The following is an 18497-nucleotide window of genomic DNA, read 5'->3' on the forward strand; positions in this document are numbered from 1 at the left end:
TCAAGTTTTCCGGTTCTAGCTTAGCAAAACAGCGAACAGGATTCCCACCTGCAGATAAGCCTATCAAAATGCCTTATAAACCTTACAAACACTAAAAGTGCATCTCCACGAAATAACAGACAACGGAGCAGGACAGCAGGGTACACAAGTTGCGACCTAGGCAGCTCTAATTCTACGGACTTGCTGATTCTTTTCTCAATCAAGGCTTGTTGGATGGCCGTCAAATCCGTGAGTACATACACTGGCCATATTTCATCTGCGTTTCTGTTGAGTTTACATTTACGCCACCGCACCCTTTGTCACAGCCACTGTTTTACATATATAGCAAACCGAAACTGCTAAACAGTACACGCTCATCAGACTGTACAAATTCACACAAGGACAGCCATAATCCACAACCGTTTCTTACAGGGTCACTTCGCATTTCCCACTCTCATAATAAAACGCTTTGCAAAAAGAAATGATATCTCATAAAAAACACGTTTTCAACGTACAAAAATGCCAAGTTACTCAAAAGTATTGATATCAAAATGACGCCAAGTTACGGTACTACAAACAATATAGGCTATCTTGCCTCACCGAAATTAAATAAGATGTATTCCAAAGCAATGCTACCCAATATTTCCTAAGTTCTTTCAAGTCACTTGGCCCTGTGTTTTGTAATCTTATCATTTTACAATGTCATGCAAACTTTGTGTAAGATCAAAGAGTCAAATATTTCGAATTGCCTCATGGAATACATTGAAATTCATGTACAAAACTGCTGCTGAGTAACTACAGGAAGAATATTTCTTCAGAAAACATGTTTATACTTGCTTCTGAACTGAATTTGAGTACATGTACAAGTTATTATATATTTACTACGTACAATAAATACTGCATGTAAAATACATATTGTACATACATACATAGAGAACTTCTTTATCCCCATGGGGACATTTCCCTCGAGCATGTTACATTCACATTTACGAACACACACTTATACCAAGACACATACTATTATTCACGCAACAGAAAGGCTGGGCAGCGAAATGTATACCAATACAAATTGGACATATACACGCCTATTCAATCAATCTTGACTGTGAGATAGCCATCCACACATATGTTTGGCCTGTCCATGTAGTCCATGCTTATTCACACAGCGCCAAGTGACTTGAAAGAACTGAAGAAATATTGGGTAGCATTGCATTGGAATACATCTTATTTAATTTCGGTGAGGCAAGATAGCCTATATTGTTTGTAGTACCGTAACTTGGCGTCATTTTGATATCAATACTTTTGAGTAACTTGGCATTTTTTTATGTTGAAAACGTGTTTTTTATGAGATAGTATATACGGCAGGGCTGTATAGTGCAACCAAAATCGTATATTCAATCTTTTTTGGGAAGTACAGGTAAGTATTTGACTGGGTTGCATTAGTGTGATGGGTAAAAATATAATTAATTAAGGTCCAATTAATGCTAGTCTCAAATAAGCAGCATTCTCTCATAAACATGGGAGTGAAGTCACATTTTTGCAAATAATTGCCAGGTCGCCATAGTGCTGATTACCATTTGATACAACAGCTAGTACAGCCAATAAAAATTCATACACCAGAGGCATCATGGAGACAAAAATTTAAGAAAGGCACAAGAAAAGAAAATAATGTAGCCCTTACCACAGCATCATGGTATACAAAAACTGGAGACAGCTTCCGTTTACAAGTTCCATTGATTCCTGTGGAGCTGCTCAATGGCACATGAAGCCAATTCATGGAGGCTGCCATATTTGACTATGGGGCTTTTTTTCACCAGAGCAGGCAAACTGGGTACCTAAATGTGAAGGATCACAGTAAACCGGTAAATGTAGGGCAATGATGAGAACCCAAGGGGGTGCGCTCCGAGAAAGCTTTCAAGTTGTCTGACAAACTGTGAAATTGCACTGAGTAGCTGGCTAGCTACAAGATTTTATGGAAGGAAACAAGAACTCATTCTGACAAGGACATTTGTAATGTGATTTCTCACATTTCTGCAAGCTAGCTATAAGGACGGTGCCGAATAAAAATACCATATTCGGCAACACTCGAATAATGCATTTCCCAAATGTTTTCTCCTCCCGAATTTGGCCAATATTATTTGGATTCGGAAAACTATTCTGCAACTCAATGGCTGCCACTTTTATAAGAATTTCCTAATCAAGCGCTATCCAAACAAATTTCACACACATAATCACACAAAATTCATTCACCGCAATCATGTGATGAAGTTTACGGTCGGGATGAATAATTGTGGATGCTGTAGTTATAGAAATTAGCTGATTACGAATAATTTACAGAATGTTTAATTTGTGTTAGCTAAGGTAGCCAATATTGTTTATTGTAACTTGGCCTAATTTTGATATCACTGCTTTTAATGCCAGGCCTAGATTGTGAAAATCTTAATGATGTACTGTACAGTGCTTTGTATGTGTGAGTAACTTGGCATTTTCGTGCGTTGAAAATGTGTTTTTCTTCAGATCATCCATTACTCCCAAGTCTTTTTCAAATTGAGCACATTCCAATTTTGTTCCTCCTATAAAATAATCCTGCCTAATGTTTTTATTTCCCACATGCACAACTCTACATTCGACTATATTAAATTTCATTTTCCATGTTCTGCCCACTTCTGGATTTTATTTAAATCTTCTTGGATTACTACTATATATATTGAGGTGTGGTTTGGTTAGGGCGCCATCTACAGGCAGAGAGGGAGCGGTTTAGCCGGTCTGTAACCAGGGCTGTTGGCAATTACGTTTGATTGGTAATTGTTTATATGCACTGCCTGCAGTGAGATTGGGGTGCTGGAATGAGAGGCGCATGCAGGAGCAACGGACTGTGACAATTCCCCTTCCTTATCCTGTTTGTTATGGTTAGTTTTGTTTGTGTATGGATGTACATATGTACTTGTAACCAGCACAATAAAACCTGTGTTTGTCCCAGAACTGAGGATTGTGTGGTTTGTGGGGAGAAGGACTTCAAAACGTGTTACAGTATTGGCCCGCACGAGGAGAGAGAGGAAGCATGAACAAGCTGGAAGGATGAGCAGGAGCGAGGGTGATGGAGTCGCTGCTGGGGCAAGCCCTGAGCCATCTAGCAGCATTGCAGGAGAGACAGACCGCCACCCTGTTTGAGCTGGCTCAGGGGCAGGCGGAGGATCAGACTCTCCTGTGAAGCATGCTGTAGCAGAACTCAGCAGGACAGTCGACGCCGACCTCCCCGACCTCCCCAACAGGCAGGTACACCGGGCTACAGATGTCACAAATAGCAGATGCTGAGGACATAGGGGTATACCTGGCCACATTCGAGGGTACAATGGCTGCCTGCGGGTGGACTACAGAGGAGTGGACTGTGCGTTTGCTTCCCCTTCTCACCGGGGAAGCTCAACAAGTTGCGCACAGCCTGTCGGCGTTCTTGATTTTAGACCGAGTGGGTCAAACGGAGGAAGATCTCCGTCTCCGCTTCAGAGCTTTTCGATACGAGGATGTCCATTGCTCTGGCTCAGCAGCTCTGAGATACCGCTAACCAATGGCTCCAGCCAGCAGTGCACTTGGCGATGTAGGCTGTTGAGCAGCTGATGCTCAAGCAGGTTATGTTAAGCCTGCCGACAGCCACTGCTGACTGGGTGGGCTGCCACAGACTAACCTCGCTGGACGCTGCCGTTGCCCTGAAAGAGGATCACCTCAGCACTCTCCAACATCACTCTCCAGCTTCTAGCCCCGCCCCGAGGGAACCCCGGTCTTCTCGTCCAGTCCCAGCAACAAGGAGAAGACCACCAGGGGGACCCTCGTTGGTAGAGGAGAAATCTGCCTCTTCTCTTCCCAATACCCTATCTCCCCACAACCCCTTCTGCGTACCCCCACAGCCTCCGGTCTCAGCGGTTACAGCGCCGAACACCCAGAGGCCTCGGACGCCTAGGCTGGAGTGCTGCCGTTGTGGGCAGCCCGACCACTTCTGCAGGGACTGTCCCCTGATGGAAGTGGGGCAAGTGGTGTGGGTCGCAGGCTTGCCAGCCCCTTCCCCTGGTCAGGAGGGGATGTAACGGATACCTGTAAGGATTCAAGGGGGTACACACTAAGCTTTGCTGGGATATTCATGATTGCAAAAAGGTGCCAGTGGAAATTCGACACGAGGCAATAAGCATACAGTAAAGGCTGCGGTTAGCTCCCGCCTGTCGCATCCCCTTTTATTGGGTATTGATTGGTCGGGGTTTACTAATGTAATGAAAGATTACACAGGGAAGCGATCATGACTGATAGGAATCTTTGAGCTATGTGATGTGCTCAGTGGTGATGCAAGGTCGTCTGATGCTGCTGAGGGAGAGGCGGGGTCGGGAGAAGCTATCGCGAGAGCTTCCCCAACTTCCGGCATACATCTCCAGGAGGACTTTCCACTCGAGCAGTCTCGGGATGATACTTTATGCTTTGCCTTTGACTAAGTGATAGCTATTGATAGTCACCGGGTGCACCCGGGCACCGCTCTAGCTCACCCTTATTTTTCTATTATTTAAGGTAGGCTATACTGAGTGAGTCATAACACTCAAAGCGGAGAGGAAAACAGCCAGTTGTTGGTACCAAAGAGCCGCCGGGAAATGCTTTTCCAGACAGTTCACCATAATTCGATAGCTAGTTACCTGGGTGTTGATAAAACACTGAGTAGGCTAATGGCCCGATTCTATTGGCCGGGCATTCGGGGCAAAGTGCAGAGGTGGTGTGCATCTTGTTCCGAGCGTCAGTTAGTTAATCCCGCAGCCACTCCAAAGGTGCCCTTGTGTCCATTACCGTTAATGGAGGTCCCATTTCAATGGGTGAGGATGGACCTCATCGGGCCATTAGACCGAAATGTACGCAAACATCGCTTTGTGTTAGTTTTAGTAGACTACGCAACACAATACCTGAAACCAGTGCTGCTGTGTAGCATGTCGGCTAAGAATGTTGCACAAGCATTGTTTCAAATAATCTCCCAGGTTGGGATCCCGAAAGAGATCCTAACCGTTCAAGGCACTTTATTCATGTCATGCACATTACGCGAACTGTACAAATTATTGGGAATCAATCAGAACATCGGTCTACCAAACGGACGGTTTAGTAGAAAGATTTAATAACACCTTAAAAACAATGATTTGCAAGTTAGTGCATGAAGATGTCATAATAACATGTCATAATTGGGATAAGTGGCTGAACACTGTATTGTTTGCAGTGTGTGTGGTTCCCCAGGACTCCATGGGATTTTCTACTTTTGTATTACTTTTTGGCAGGCAGTCACGTGGTGTGTTGGATCTAATTAAGGAAAGCTGGGAGGAAGGTCCAAGCACCAGTAAAAATGAAATTCAGTATGTTCTGGACCTGAGAGCAAAGCTCCACACACTAGGGCAATTGTCACGAAAGCATTTGCTGCAGGCGCAATAACCACAATGGCGAGAATATAATAAAGGCGTTCGGCAGAGACAATTTGCACTGGGAGATAAAGTGCTTGTATTACTCCCTTCTTCTACCTCCAAATTACTTGCAAGATGGCAAAGGCCGTTTGTGGTCACATGGCAAGTGGGGAATATTGATTATGAAGTGGTACGGTCTGACGGGTGGGGCAACACAGATATACCACCTCAACCTCTTAAAAGCGTGGAGAGAGGTTTGTTTCTCTGGTTCCACAGTGAGTGAGAGAAATGAGTTGGGTCCAGAGGTGACAAAACTGGCTAATTCTACCTCGGCCCTTTGTGATGACCATCTCTTACTGTGCCAGAGAGCAGATGTAGCCAAGTTGCAGAAGCGGGAATTGTAACGGTAACGTTAGCAAGCCTTCAACCAGCTAAACTAGCTTACAGGGCTCAAAAACTATTGTATGGCATCCCCAGCCCCCACTCCTACTCCCGATGAGCCGGGGTCGTAAAACATTTATCAGATTTGTCATTTGGGATGGTTGTGGGACGGTAAGCAAGTGTAACTGTGAAGCTTTTTATTGTTGGTGAGCCTGTGGTCTGCCGTTGTTAAGCACGCTACATAAACATTATTTTATTATCTAAATGTTAACACGTTTCTCCCATCCTAAATGACAGCAAATCTAATCTCAAACCGTTACTGGCTAGCGTTAAATATATACAGTTGAAGTCGAAAGTTTACATACACCTTAGCCAAATCCATTTAAACACAGTTTTTTCTCAATTCCTGAAATTTAATCCTAGTAAACATTCCCTGTCTTAGGTCAGTTAGGATCACAACTTTATTTTAAGAATGTGAAATATCAGAATAATAGTAGAATGATTTATTTCAGCTTTTATTTCTTTCATCACATTCCCAGTGGGTCAGAAGTTTACATACACTCTGTTAGTATTTGGTAGCATTGCCTTTAAATTGTTTAACTCGGGTAGCCTTCCACAAGCTTCTCACAATAAGTTTCTGGAATTTTGGCCCATTCCTCCTGACAGAACTGCTGTAACTGAGTCAGGTTTGTAGGCCTCCTTGCTCGCACACGCTTTTTCAGTTCTGCCCACAAATATTTGATTGGATTGACGTCAGGACTTTGTGATGGCCACTCCAATACCTTGACTTTGTTGCCCTTAAGCCATTTTGCCACAACTTTGGAAGTATGCTTTGGGTCATTGTCCATTTGGAAGAGCCATTGCTGTTGTTCTGGGATTGATTTGCACTTTTTGCACCAAAGCACGTTCATCTCTAAGAGACAGAACACGTCTCCTTCTTGAGCGGTTTGACGGCTGCGTGGTCCCATGGTGTTTATACTTGCATACTATTGTTTGTACAGACGAACGTGGTACCTTCAGGCATTTGGAAATTGCTCCCAAGGATGAACCAGACTTGTGGAGGTCCACAATTTTCTTTCTGAGGTCTTGGCTGATTTCTTTTGATTTTCCCATGATGTCAAGCAAACAGGCACTGGCTTTTCTGCGTTTAGAGTATTTCGAGTTCCTCTACATGTTATCTTATTCAGAGTCTTTCGAGTGTTTTGAGTTCCTCTGCGTGTTTTTTTCCTCAGCAAGTATTTTTCGAGTTTTGGATTTGCCCTTCGTGGCCTTGGGGCAGGCGGTCCTGGAAGCGTGGTGGTCGAGCGGCCTCCTGGTCAGCCAGACGTCCAGCCAGTCAGCCAGCTGGTCCCTGGCCTACTTCATTTGAGAGGTCTCGGCTGGCCATTTTCCAGGGCCCGGCCCGCTGGGGTCTCTCCTGGCTGCCCAGCCGGGTTCCCTACGGCTGGGATATGTGTTCCTGTCGTCCGTCCCTCCAGCGGCCGGGTCACCTTCCTTGACGGTCTCATCCGTCACTTCGGGGCCCACTTCGCAGAGGTCCCACCAGGCCTGTCCGGCTACCCAGCCGGTTTTCCTACAGTTGGGATCCGTGTTCCTCTCATCTTTCTCTCCAGCGGCTGGGTCGTCTGCCTTGGTGGTCTCATCCGTCACTTCGGGGCCCGGTCCTGTCCTCCAGTGCCCCTGTTTCCATGTCTCGAGTTCCCACCCTCTGTTTCACCCCCCCAGGTCGGTCTTCTGGGATGTCAGGAGCCGTCCCTTGCTGGGGGGGGGGGGGGGGGGGTACTGTCACGGTTATGCCTCTTCTGGTCGCCAGAGGTTGAAATTTCATGGCATCTTGTGTTCGTTTTTCTTATGGCCTTCACCTGTGTTTAATCAGTCATTGTGCTCACCTGTGTCTTGTTACCCTCAGTATATTTAAGTCCTGTTTCCCTGTCACGCTTTGCTGGATCCTACTGTTGTGTTCCCTCATTGTTTGATCCCTGCGTTTCAAGTATTTTGAGTTCCTCTACATGTTATCTTGTTCCGAGTCTTTCGAGTGTTTTGAGTTACTCTGCATGTTTTTTTCCTTTTTTTTAATACTTTCCTAAGCAAGTATTGTTTGAGTTTTGGTTTTGCCCTTTGCAGCCTTGTTTTGTTCCCCGTTTGCTCCTTGTGTTGTAAGCAAAGTCTTGTTTGAAACTTACCTTTTGGGCCTCCTGTTATTTTACTCTGCACTGGATCAGTACGGTCCCCTTTCTTATATGTGACGGGTGCTGGAGAAAAGGTCCGCAAGTCGCAAATCTTGAAATCGCGCTAGGAGGCAAAAAAGGTTTTTAAAATTTTTTTTTACTGTTTTCCTTTTTTTCATATTACGAAAGTTAAAGTGTTGCAGAAGTCACTCAATAGAATAAACAACATTTTTAGGGTCACTAAATACTTATAATTTGTCAGCAAAGTCGGCTTGTTTTAGTGATTCTTACAGCCGGGTTTTGGAGGCGTGATGGGGTTGCAGTTTAATTAGCACGTTTGATTTCGTTGGCTATTGTCACTTTGTGTCGGTCAAGCCACCGCCCATAAATAAAGCCGTGTGGTAGTAGCCTATGTTTGTTTACTGTGTGAGGTTGCTACAAAGGCAGACGCTCAATCAGTAGGTGAGAGTATAAGCTTTCTAAAGATGTATAACATGTCTAATTTTGCTTTTGGAATAGCGTTTTATAGGTTAGCGTATCCAAACATTTTCTTACCATGGAATTCGTTCTATATATGGTAGCATTAAAAGACGTTGCACCTAACGAAACGTTGTCAACTATTTTTCGTAATTCCTTGGAAAATACCATTATTATTGAGGACTTCTGGGCATAGCTAAGCCATATGTTTGCTGATAGACCTATCTGACATCGTTTTCTGGAGCAAAACAGAAGCGGATAGAACTGTCATTGATTTACTGTTTCTGTCTCCATCTACTGAACATAGATACGATTTCATCATTGCTATGTAAGTATTATTGCTCAAAATATTTCGGTTATATATGTTATTTTAGAAATTGAGTGTCTTTAAATTGGTTAGTGGTATTATGTAATGTGGATATTTCACACTGTAATGTAAGCGTTAGTTAGTAGTGTAATAGTTTTTGTGACGCATACAACAGTGATGAGGAGAGTGTTGAAACATTGCCAAAACGTGGTGGACGGCTGAAAATTGTTTTTTTGAAATATCGTTTCATTCCCATACAAGAAAACATAGGAGTGTACAGAGTATAGAAATACATACAAGGGTTAATTATTACACATTTAGGTACTGTGCAGCATTGTGTGACTATATTTTTGCATTATGTTTAAATTATATCTATGTTTCATCTTAAACCTTCATAAGGGGCTCATATGCTTTACAATGGACAAAAATCATTATATTCCTTTTTGGAGAGATTTTGGATTTGTTTCTGGACCCTTAGCTATTTTAGACCAGTGTTAATAATTTAGACATTTTGGGTAGATGTGGAGATGCTGGGTACACTGCTTAGTTTTTGCTTCATAGATCTTTAGTAGTTCTACATATCCACCCTTAGATTTGAACTTGTGGTCAAGAAGTTTTTGATCCAGGACATGTCTACTTTAACCCGCAATCTCCCAGTATGTCATTGCGAACTAAAAAAGGAGCACATTCATTTTAGATTTTTTGCCTTGACCATTGCATTTGTGGCACTTTATTTCTTACAAAATTATGAATATAAAATAATCTAAGCTAGTATTATAAATGGTACAAATGTATTGCTTCATTTAAGACATTTTTCTAGTCTCTGTGGTGTTCACATCTGGAGTTATAAAGCTTTAAATAGGGTAACCCCTAAATGGGCAAGGATTGACAGGTACTCTAGTGGTTGGGGTGGAGTTAACTAGCTATTGTTCCCACCCATTATCTCCCTGTGAGAAGTGTGAAAAGTTCAAGATCTTTCAAGGGGATTTTCTCTGCTACTTAAGTTTAGGAGTACCAACATTCACATAAGCATATCTTCAACTATTTTCAGATTTCAATGTATGACACATCATTTGAAATCTTATAATCTGCACAATTCATAATCTGTAAAAAACTGAAAAATGACCTTGCCCTACTTGAGGACCAAAACACCAGCACCTGTCACATATATTTGTATTATATTACCTTACTTCCAGTCCGCAGGTATTCCTCTGAGGATTGTCTAAAAATAACTGCCAGTGGTTTAAAGATGATCACACCTAACTCCTTGAGTACTCTTGGGTATATGTCATCAGGGCCTGCTGCCGTATTTGCCTTTAGTTTAAGTAATTCATCCAGTACTTCTTTATCTTCTATTTCAATATCTGAACAGACATTCTGAGTACTGAATATGCCTTCCAGTCTATTAGCAACCTCTTCTCTAGTAAAACTCTCAACATAACTATTTAAGACATTTTACATCTCCCTATTCCAACACTTTCTTACACAGCTACATTACTTCACAACTGATATATGGTTTTAGGTAGCAATATGGATGCTATCTAGCTAACTATATGACTCCATTATTAGCTTAATGGATTATTATTATTGCAGAATATAAGAACCTGTGCCACAGTTAGCAATATGAGTGACAACTGAATAGCCAACTAAAATTGCAATCATTTTATTGTGAGACCTTCTTCTCTCTGTTCAGCACTGCCCCACCAGCCATTTGCTTCATGAGCCTATGGAACATTGGAATTTCAACATGCCAAAAGCTTAAGTAAACGCTGAACCTTACTCACAAAAAAACAAAAACAAAAAAACTGAAAGCATTGTGTTTGTTCTTTCAAGCATTCATGACAGGAATTTTGTAAAGCTGTTTTCAAAAAATAAACATCCATTGCATGTAGGCTGTGTTTCCATAGCCTTAGGCTATAACACATCAGAAACATATAACATAAGCTTATAAAACATAATTTACACAAAAAAAAATGTTAGACAGTGGTTGCATACACCGATCAGCCACAACATTAAAACCACCTGCCTAATATTGTGTAGGTCCCCCTTGTACCGCCAAAACAACTCTGACCCATCGAGAGTTTTTAAAATCATGTGGAAATAATTCACCCTCTAACAATATCTTAGCTTTTTATAGCCCTGTAGCAACTAATAATGTAATAAACTACCAATAGTGTAATAACTCCCAATAATGTAATCCATTTCCATTTTTTTATGTAATAAAAACCAATAATGTAATAAGTAGTAGTAGTAGTAGTAGTAGTGTACTTTATTGATCCCCGGGGGGAATTTGCACTGTTGCAGCATCAAAGACAACAAAGCAACACAATCAGATACAAATTTACAGTAGATACAAAATATCAGATGCAAATATACAGTAGATACAAATATATACAGAAATACAAATATACCAGAGGATACCGTCAGAGGTGGAGTCCATGCCTCAACGGGCCAGAGCTGTTTTGGCAGCACGAGGGGGACCTACACAATATTAGGTAGGTGGTTTTAATGTTGTGGCTGATCGGTGTATGTGTGGAGGAATTTTTGCCCACTCTTCTTTGCAAAACTGCTTTAATTCAGACTGGTAGGTTTTCAAGTGTGAACTGCTTGTTTCAGGCCCTGCCACAGCATCTCTATTGAGTTCCAGTCAGGACTTTGATGAGGCCGCTCCAAAGCTTTAGAAGAAACTTTTTATTTCTAGCCATTCACATGTGGACTTGCTTTTGTGTTTTGGATCATTGTCTTTCTGTATATCCCAATTACTCTTCAGCTTACAGAACGAACATTTTCCTTAATAATTTTATGGCACAGTGCAGAATTTGTGTTTCCTACAATTATTGCCAGTCGTCCAGGTCCCAAGGCAGCATCCCCACACCATCACACTATCATCACCATGCTTGACTGTTGGTATGATGTTCTTACTGTGAAATGCTGTATTTCTCTTATGCCAGAAATAATGGGACCCATGTTATCCCAAAAGTTCCACCTATGACTCATCTGTCGATGGAACATTATCCCAATAGGCTTGGAGATCATCCAGGAACATCCAGGAGCTTTTTTGCAGATCTGAAACCAGCATTGATGTTTCAATTTGTTAGCAGTGGATTCTCCCATGAATCCAATTTTTGCTCAGTGTCTTTCTTATTGTGGAGTCATGAACACTGAACTCAGCTTAGGCTAGAGAGGCTGGCAGTTCTCTGGACGTCCTTCTGGGATCTTTTCTGACTTACTGGATGAGTTGTTGAAGTGCCCTTGGATAAATTTTGGTAGGCTGGCCACTCCTAGGAAGATTTACCACCATTCCAAGTGTTCTCTCACTGTGGTTTGGTGGAGGCCCAGTGCCTTATAAATGGCTTTGTAACCCTTCCCCGACTTTTTTCATCTCTTCTGGAATTTCCTTTGATTGTGGCATTGTTAGGGTTAGGGTTAGTGTTGCTTGTTAGAACTTTGTGGTGACTACTTCACTCTGATGGTAAGATTCAATATGAGTGAAGTTTAGATTCAACAGGGATGACAGCAATCAAGCCTTGCTGTGTTCAGCTGAACCTAATTATAAATTAAATTTAGTTCATTGGTTTATTGAGTAACAAAGGGGGCAATTACTTTTTCACATAGGCGATATGGGTGTTTGATTATTTTTTTTCATTAAACACATGAAATAATAATTCTAAAAATGTGTTTTGTATTTACTCAAAGTTTTCTTTGTAAAAATACATTTTGTGTAAAGATCAAAATCAATTCAGTGTGACAAATATGTAATAATAGAGGAAATCAGAAAGAGAGAAATACTGTACATTTTCACAGCATTGTATGTGCTGAAATAAATGCTTGTCAATTTATTTCAAGGTATTTCTAGGCTGGAAAAGCTAAAATGCCACTTGTTCATGTGCCCAGTCCTGTGATTAAAAGAAGAAAAAGCATTCAATCATAAAATAAAATGCATCATTTGTTTTGGGGAATTTGACTCAAAATGGAATATGCTTGTTTAGCACTGCAGGTACACATAAAGTCTTAGCTATCTTGTTTACGTAACTTTGGACAGCTCTATAGTAGCTATAAATTGTACAGCTATAGAATAACAATTACTTAACAAGTGACATATGTGGGTTCCTTGGCTAGATAGCTAGCTTGCAGCAGACATTGGTCTATAATAGTTACAGTTGCTTGCCTAGCTTGCTAGATAGCAAGCTTGATTAGTAAGCTAGCCACTGAGTCAGGCAAGCACTGCAGATCTACCATAAAAGATTACAAATAACTCTCAAAATCATACAATTTGTGAATTGACACATAACATTGCAGCATAGCCAAATAACTTTTCCATTTTGTTTCTGAAACATTGACAATAGTGACCATAATTCATGTTAAGTTTTAGCCACTACTAAGTGCTTACCAGAAGTAGTAATGTCGAGTCACATAATGTCCAAATCCATCCTGAAAAAAGTCTATTATAATTCACCAAAACCAGTTCTGCTAAGATGGAAGATGAATATGGATGGAGAAGAGGAAGTACAAATCAGGTAGAGGGAAATTGAAATCTGGGTACTTGCAAAGATAAGCCAACCCAGACAACCAAATCAAGTTGAAGAGTTCTGCTGCCATCAATCGACCACAAGGTTTTACACTCCTCTGTGAGAGATCCAGCATCTGGAAATTGAGACTAAGGAAGGAGCATTGCCCATAGTGATTTTTGGGAAATTATTGTCAACGTTTCACAAGATTTTAATGTTGATATCTGAAAACAGAGTACATCTCTATCTCATAAAAAACACGTTTTCAACATACAAAAATGCCAAGTTACTCAAAAGTATTGATATCAAAATGACGCCAAGTTACGGTACTACAAACAATATAGGCTATCTTGCCTCACCGAAATTAAATAAGATGTATTCCAAAGCAATGCTACCCAATATTTCCTCAGTTCTTTCAAGTCTTTGAAAGAACTGAGGAGTGTGAAATGCGAAGTGACCCTGTAAGAAACGGTTGTGGATTATGGCTGTCCTTGTGTGAATTTGTACAGTCTGATGAGCGTGTACTGTTTAGCAGTTTCGGTTTGATATATATGTAAAACAGTGGCTGTGACAAAGCGTGCAGTGGCGTAAGTGTAAACTCAACAGAAACGCAGGTGAAATATGGCCAGTGTATGTACTCACGGATTTGACGGCCATCCAACAAGCCTTGATTGAGAAAAGAATCAGCAAGCCCGTAGAATTAGAGCTGCCTAGGTCGCAACTTGTGTACCCTGCTGTCCTGCTCCGTTGTCTGTTATTTCGTGGAGATGCACTTTTAGTGTTTGTAAGGTTTATAAGGCATTTTGATAGGCTTATCTGCAGGTGGGAATCCTGTTCGCTGTTTTGCTAAGCTAGAACCGGAAAACTTGATAGTGGAGAATAGGAGCAGACGCATATGTCCCAGTAGGCTTTGCATATGAGAAAATAACAACAGTGTGAGAGAAATTAGGATGAAATGATGAAATTGCGTAGTTGAAACAATATGTTTTTAGCAGAATGGGCATGTAGGTGAAGGTTGACATGTTCACAGACTATAGTGCGGAGTAAATAAAGTGACCATGAGTGAGCTTAGTTTCCTTATGGAACGGTATTTTTATACAGTCTGTATAAAGCATTGACTGTTGAAGTGGAGGGTTAAGTAACATGTGAGAACTATTGCACTATGTGCTTTTCTCATGTTCAGTACTAGTAGTTATACTTATGAGTGAGTCATGATTTTAAATGTAATGTTTTAATGGGGAGTTGCAGAACGTAAATACGTAGTAATTGTTTGTATGTGGCTAGATAGAGAACAGGGCGAGGTAACATGAATGTAGAAACGTGGCGTTTGCTGATAAGAAGGTTTTGTACGGTAGCCAAGTGAATAAATATAGTTAGTAGAAATGGCACAGTGGTGAACTGGTGTAACTTTTTAATAAAAGGAATACATTTGCCGTCATGAAATGCATATGAGTGGCCGTGAGTGAGTTTTGGTAAAGAAAATATAAAAGGGTAAGAAAACGTTAGTGTAAAAGAGGATATTATCTGCCTGAGGGCGAGGCGGGATTCAATCCTTCAACTAGAGGTTTACCAGTCTGTGACTTTGTTAGTGCAGCACCATGACATAGCTATGCAATGCGTGAAATATCATTAGCAAACCTGTCCGTGGTTTTAAAGAAGAACACAGGCTAGTAAGCACAGAAGAGCTCCTGTTGAATCCATATGGCTTTGCAATATTGTAGCCAGTTAATAATGGAACGTGCAGACGGTACGTCATAATGCAGTGTATACGTTCGGTGAACGGCGGGTAGATATGGTGCAAAAGCAATAATTGAGAAGTAGTAGACAATTATTAGTGAGGGTAAAAGCAGGTTAAAGAAACGCATTCTTAGATGGGCTTGAACCTCAGACCCTGTGTTCCCAAGACTGTAACCTTATCCACTAGGCCACAGGCAGACTAGCTGTTTGTACTGAAAATGTTTCAGAGTAAAAAGGTATGGGTATTTTGCGTGTGTATGCGAGTTTTTCATTGGATCGTGTAGGTGAAGATTTGGTGGGTGTCGGTGAAATGTCCAATGCGGAGACATGTTGTTAGTGGGATAGGCGGCAGGAAAAATAAGAATGAGAAGAAGAAGAAGAAGAAGAGAGAAGAAGAAGGAGAAAACGCAAAATCCCCTTAGTTTGGGGCTTTATTGTGTGGACATGTGAAGTTGTTTATGAAATCTGTCTGTTGAAATGGGGTCAGAATGTACAGAATTTAATGTTTTTAAGGGCTGAGTGTCTGTGGCTGTTGTGGTTATTTCTGTGGGGAACCCTGAAAAGTGCCAAACTCTCGGTGCTGTATAGGTATGGGGCATGCAAGGCGTAACTTGGCGGGATGGCATACCTGCCATCCCAATAAAATCTTTTTCAAAAGTGCACAACTCCATGTACCAGATGTCCTAGAACATGGGCGACAGAGAAAGAGCTCTAATTACATCATTTTATTTGGTGGTCTCCTAACTGAACTTGTCAGCCTCATACATGATGATACTTTGAGCCTGACCTGGCTGACTTTCCAATGTACAGTATGTCCACCTAACATAGAGGGATGTAAACCAATAAACCACTTGTAAATAAACGAGTGGTCAGTTATTTCATCTGACAAATCATGATCTTGAAGTCATGGGGCCTCATTTATAAAATCATCTTGGAATTAATCTTAAATGTGAGCATAGTATTGTTTCCTCAAATGTTCCTACAATCTACTTATAAATTCCACATGCACAAATATTTTTTCAGAAGCATGACTCATTTATAAATCAGATATTATCCTAACATTTTTCACACATGAATGAGCTTAAAAACTCGTTGGTATATAGTTGGTTTTTTGCTATATACTCCCCGGGAAATCATTGTCACATTATATAAAATTGATATATATTCATTTTACATCTATCCATTATACATCTTTCATTTTCTTTTTGTTCTGATTGTTCATGGCATGGTTTATGTAATATGTTTCAGTATTGTATAGCTCAATATTTGTTACAATTATTTTATTTCAATGGAGTAACTGCTTTTAGCCTTGAGGGAAGCAGTCTTCTGTTATTGCTCTCAGTATAGTTTGCATCAGTCATTATGACATGATATATCATGTATATTTAAATTGTGCATTGGTTTAAAGTTTTAAAACCATAAAGGTGTTGATTATTATTATTGCTATTATTATTATTTGTGGGCCAAGTACCAAGGGTGCATATGACAAACTATTGTTTTTGCTAGGATTCTTCTTCTTCCTCTCACTACATTTTCACCCCTTTCCCAAAAACTTATGAAATTTGACAGGCATGCTCGTATAGACTGCCAATTTTTTATGCTTGACATCCATGGAACTGACACTCTAGGTGGCGTTGTAGCACCACATGCAAAATTGCAACTTTGAAAAAATTTATACAGCTATCCCATTTCAAGTACATGCACCAGATTTTTTTCCACGTCTACCTCCTCATTCTGAACAAATAATATCAAAGAACACATCTTCACTATATTTCATTTTCTGCCATTTTGAATATAAAAAAAAACAAACTTCTTTGTACTTTTCCTTGATGTTTGCTCGATTCTCACCAAATTGGGCATGTGTGATCTACGTCATATCGTTGTATTAAATTGTGAAGGAAATTCTGATATGTCAAAAGGATGGCCACAGGACAGTAATTTAAATTGAAACAAAAAGGGCTGACCATGCCCAAAATATGCATATGGCCTGAAATTTATGCTGATTGTAACAATAATTCAAGAGATGACAGACAGCAATAGTGTGGATGAGTGAGCTGAGCCTCACAATTATAGTACAAATACGGTGTGTAGGGGGCGCTTTTCACAAAATACTCATTTTTATAGGTTCCATAAAGCCAAATTGTACAAAATTTGACTGGACCTTCAGAAGACTTCCCTCCAACAGTCCTGAGAAGTATGTCACCCCATAGGTGGTTTTACCATAGGTCATAGGTAGGCAACTGCTTGGGGCCTCGTCCGCCGACGGGGCCTCATGAATTTGTGTTTCCTTTTTTTTTAATTTATAAAACATTTTTCTTTTCTTGTCACTCCAAATGAATGATAATCTGTAATAGATAAAAATAAATCTGTCTACATGTAAATGTGGGCCTATCCAATTAAATATCTATATTTGCCAATATTTATTATCACCCACATTTCACATTTAATGGACTATTCCACCTTGACCTTCCTGCATTTGCGCCTAATCAATGACGTAGAAATTTGAGTTGCCATCAGAGACAGAGAGTCACGATCTTTGTTACCACAAAGCGTTTTTACAGTGGATTTGAGAAGAGAAAGAGGAAGAAGGAAGATGCCCAGTTTAAGGAAAGTTTGCCTAAACTGACGAAATTCTTTAATAAAACAGCCAGAGACGGAGGAGCAACAAGTAGGCCTAGAGTGAGAGCACCTAGTATCGACCACCCTAACCGCTAGTGTATTTACTTCGTATTTATTAGAATGAACTGGACATTGTTACCTATTTAAATGTAAGTCCTGTAAAAATACACATACTAAATTGTCTAAATGTAAAAAACCAACTTCATGCATATACATTTAGTTCGATTTTGATATAGTAATACAGCCTTATTTACTATATCAACTTTAAGACAAGGAACACGCTCGGAATTATCTCATCACGATTCATTAAATCCAATGGCGCAGACGTTGCTTCATAATTTCAAACTGCTTTCCTAACGGTTATTTTGCATCCTGCGACTTGGGTTACAACAGTGAATATATACGGATTCCTAGACCTCCTGATAGTGACCACCCTTTCTCATATTAACCTCAAATATGCAAGACAGGACACATACAGTATGCTAGCAAATTTATGTCAAGTTCCATTTATTTATATGGGGTGGTCGATACACGTTCCTTAGCAACCAAAATCTAGCGCTGGACCACCTCTGAGTTATTTCCCGGCACAAAAAAATCGCGAAAGTACTTAAAAAAATAACTACTGGAGGGTAATGAGGACATTTTTCCTACATAACTTGGTACAGGTTGTTACCGATATTTAGCCTATTTTTTTTTTTTTTTACGTTTTCCTGTCTGTCGAACGAAGTTGGTTGATAATAGGTGCTCTCACTCCAGCTGACGTTTCAACAGGTGTAACGTTAGTTGAAGAAGCTGAGCTAGCTAACGTTAGCTACTGCTGCCTCAGCCTGTTGTGCAACCACTGCACCTACTACAACTTCTAGCGTTACTGCCTCTGCTCGTTGCGTTGAACCAGCTACAGTGTGGG

This window comes from Anguilla rostrata, chromosome 5 (assembly GCF_018555375.3).
Source record: "Anguilla rostrata isolate EN2019 chromosome 5, ASM1855537v3, whole genome shotgun sequence".
Lineage (NCBI taxonomy): Eukaryota > Metazoa > Chordata > Actinopteri > Anguilliformes > Anguillidae > Anguilla > Anguilla rostrata.